Consider the following 3,790-nt stretch of genomic DNA (forward strand, 5'->3'; position numbering starts at 1 on the left):
AAAAAGGTCCTGAAGACCTGGCAAATCCCAGGATTGACATCAATCAGCTCCAGGTCCACTGAGTCAAGATAAGACCCCGCACGGTCTAGGATAATTCTCTAATCAAGCAGTTGTCATGGCACTAATCAAAAGAAGGGGTGCAACAAGAAGTTGCAGAGCTCCCCCACCAAGCTGGGTCCCAAAGAGCTTTCCCACTTCCACTTGGCTTGAGGGCGAGGAGGGGGGCAAAGTGAAGCTGCCAGTAAGCCCGTATTCAGCGCCCAAGCTCCGGCAGAACTCCCAGTGCCACTTGCCCGCTCCCGCGACCCAGCTGCCCGGCTCTTGCTTCCCGGGGCCAGCGCAGGCGTCCAGCCGGGGGCTAGAGTAGCGATCGACTCAGTTAGGCCTTTACCCAGGCTGCCTAGGCCCTGGTGCCCGTCGCCGCGGCCCGGAGGGAAGGAGGCCGGCGTCTCCCGCTGGCTCCCAGCTTCCCCGGCTCGCTCGGCACGACGTGTCTAGGCCGCCTCCGCCCGCTAGCCAGCGCGCAGCCCGGCCCACTCTGGCACCCCGCCCGGCCTGGACTCTGGTGCGCACAGAGTGGAGAACCGCAGAAGGGCGATCGAGGTAGCTGGCGCCGGGCAGAGACTCCGACCCTACCTGGCCCTCCCAGGGCCCAGATTCCCGTACTGCCCCCTGCAGGTTCCCAAGCGTCAGGCCCAGCTGATGACCTCATATCCACCTCTGGACTTGCTGATAAAGCCCATTTTACAGATGAAGACACGGAAACTCGGGAAGAGTAAATGACTCGCGTAGGTCGTCCCTGTTGGAAGTAGAACAAAAGCTCCCGTCTAGGCGTTCCTTACCCAGAGATCATCCCTAGGGCATCCTGACCTCCCTTCCTGCTCACAAACGTAGCTTACCTCCAGGCAGAAGACAGCCCTTTTTTGATCCTCCCCTTCTGTGTCATTCAGTCCCAAGACTCTAGAGGGGGGCCTCTGACCACTTTAGCCAGGAAGGAAGAATGGGTACCGATAGATACTTCCTTCTCCAACCTGTTCTTCCTGTCTGACATCCCGTCATGGTTTAGCCTCGGGACTTCCGTGTTCTAAAAACCCCAACCCTCATCCCTTCCATTCGAGGAACACCCAAGGTTCTTGTAACCGAGCTGGCAGGAACCTTCAACCAAGGAACGCCTCCACATGCAACATGGGTGTGCAATGTGCAGAGAACAGACATGATATAGAGAACACAAGAGAGGCTCCTCAGGGCGGGCTGGGAAGAGGCTTTTGTGGAACAAAAAAAGTCCTCCTGTTCTCCGTTGGAACAGAAGACCAATGGTGATAATTTTATCTAGGCGATTGTCCATTTATTCCATGTGTGGTGTTAGGCCGGTACTGAACACTCACCCTGGGCTGCCAAGCAGAGCAAGTCATGCAGGGATCCACCATACTTGACAATGAGTTTCTTCAGAGGCCGACGCAAACTGTTAGGAAAGTTATTACCTGCTTCTAGCAGAGACCGTGACATTTGAACTGGCTGTTAAAAAGTCAGAAGGGCATTCTGGGCAGCATGGAAAAGGGCATATTTGCATTTTAAAAGATGTTCTTCTAAGATTGGAGAGATGACTCAGCCTGGGCTGCTCTTCCAGAGGACCTGGGTTGCATTCCCAGCATCTAAATGGCAGCTTATACCCGGCTGTAACTCCATTCTCAGTGGATCTGATGCCTCTTTTGGCCTTTTCTGGCCCTGCATGTCCATGGTGCACAGATAAACACGCAAGCAAAACACCCATACACATTATTTTTTTAAAAAATATTAAAAACAAAAGAGCCTGGGCAGAGGTGTCACATGATGCCTTTAACTTCAGTACAAGAAGACAGAGTCGGGTGGATCTCTGAGTTCAAGGCCATCCTGGTCTACAGAGTGAGTCCCAGGATAACCAGAGATACACAGAGAAACTCTGTCTTTTTTGGGGGAAGGGGGGACAGGGTTTCTCTGTGTAGCCCTGGCTGTCCTGGAACTCACTCTGTAGACCAGGCTGGCCTCGAACTCAGAAATCTGCCTGTCTCTGCCTCCCAAGTGCTGGGATTAAAGGTGTGTGCCACCACTGGCTGACGAGAAGCTCTGTCTTGAAAAGAAAAAAAAAAAAGGAGGGATGGATGGATGGATGGATGGATAGATGGATGGATGGATGGATAGATAGATAAATAAATAAATAAAGTTCTTCCAGAGGAGTTGAGTGATATGAGCATCTCCGTGGATGTAGTCTCAGGGGTGACATTTACGGTCCAGTAGTTTCTCTCTACTTACTTTGCCGTGGGAAATCAACTGTCACCTGGCTACAATTATTGTTCATTGCTCATAGAAAAACCATTCCCTTCCCCCTATGAGTGTGACAACTGTGTGGGTTATTATATTAACATATAATTTGACTGGCCTCTGCAGACAGAAGAGCTGTGAGTCATGCTGTGGGCATGTCTTTTGTTGTCTGGCCTCAGCATGGGTCACCAGGTGCTCTGAGAGCCATGGCACAAAAAACCATCTTGATCAACTCTGCCCTCCAGCACTGTGCACAAAGCCCTGACACAGAGAGACAGCATGTTGTGAACACAATCTCTGAGGCCTAGCAGGTGGGCACGAGAGAGAACATCCATTTCCAGACATAGCTGAATGAGCAGGTTGCTGGAACTAGGGGGGAGGCAGCAAAGCAGTGGCAGGAACAGTGTCTGGAGAGCTTGCCCGTCACCTCTGCCCACCTCAGGTTCCTTCACTGTAAATGGAGATGATGGTAACACTGCTCTTAGTTCCATCTTGGGGCTGCCATAGGTATCAAAAGCTCTCTCTGTGAATCTGTGAGCTGTTGTCCAAGTACTCTCTGTGCCTGAAGTTGATTCCTGGCTTCAAAAGGGCCCTCTCTAGTCTTTGTGGAACTTCAAATCAAAGGTGTTTGATTATTACAGACCTATTTCATTTGGGGCTTAGAGTGTAGCTCAGCATAGAGCGTAGCTCAGCGTAGAGCGTGTTTGGTATGGGTTGAAGGCAGGTTTACATTTTAAAAGAGAACCAGCCAAAGGACTTGGAGGTCAGGGACTACAATCCCAGCTGTTTAGGAGGCTGAGGACACATATAAATCCAAGGCCTGCCTGGGTTACAGAGGGAGCGCAAAGGCAACCCAGGCAATGACAGCCCACTTGTCTAAAAGTGTAAAACAGCTTAAGAAGGCCTAGGGATGTGCAGGGTCTTAGGGTCAACCTGCAGCCAAATAAACAAGCAAATACAAACTGAAACAGTAAGTGAATAATCTGAAGAAAAACTAGTTCATTTGGTGGCTGCTCATTCCTGTAATCCTGGCACTTACAGGATTGCTTTGAATTCAAGGAAAACCTGAGCTTACATGGTCAGGAAGGCACCTGGAGATGTAGCCCAGATGGGATAGTGCTTGCCTTCTGTACATGAAGCCCTGAGTTCAATTTGCAATTTAGTGTACAAACCAGATGTGTCTGACTGAAAGTATGGTGTTTGGTAGGGGAACCAAAATGCTAGGACAGCTCTGTGGTGACATAGTAAGTTCAAGGCCAGCCTGCACTATATGAGAACCTGGATAAGAGGAAATAAATAAGCTCCTCCCAGATAAATAATAAAAACTAATATTAGAGAAAAATTAAAGCATCTGTGTGTGTGGTGACATTCAGGAGGGTGACACTCAGGAGGCTGAGTAGGCAGGTCCTGGAGTTGGAGGCCTGGCCTCCATAGTGAGCTTCAGGTCAGCCAGGTTTACACAGTGAGACCCTGTCACAAAGAAAAAAGCAAA

General features: G+C 50.4%; 1 protein-coding gene across 6 annotated transcripts in view; it reads right to left on the reverse strand.

Annotated features, from left to right (window-relative positions):
- Positions 1-1,002, reverse strand: part of Nlrx1 (NLR family member X1) — a 16,217-nt gene extending 15,215 nt beyond the window's left edge. Inside the window, exon 1 of one of the 6 annotated variants that reach the window (XM_031344826.1) lies at positions 900-1,002. The gene's annotated coding sequence lies outside the window, so the exon portion shown is untranslated. Of the gene's footprint in view, positions 1-167; positions 195-293; positions 623-707; positions 800-842; positions 856-899 lie in introns of those variants that run through there. The other 5 variants (XM_031344829.1, XM_031344827.1, XM_031344824.1 and 2 more) reach the window with 5 other exon arrangements.
- Positions 1,003-3,790: the final 2,788 nt, after the last annotated feature.

Source organism: Mastomys coucha, unplaced genomic scaffold (assembly GCF_008632895.1).
Source record: "Mastomys coucha isolate ucsf_1 unplaced genomic scaffold, UCSF_Mcou_1 pScaffold23, whole genome shotgun sequence".
Lineage (NCBI taxonomy): Eukaryota > Metazoa > Chordata > Mammalia > Rodentia > Muridae > Mastomys > Mastomys coucha.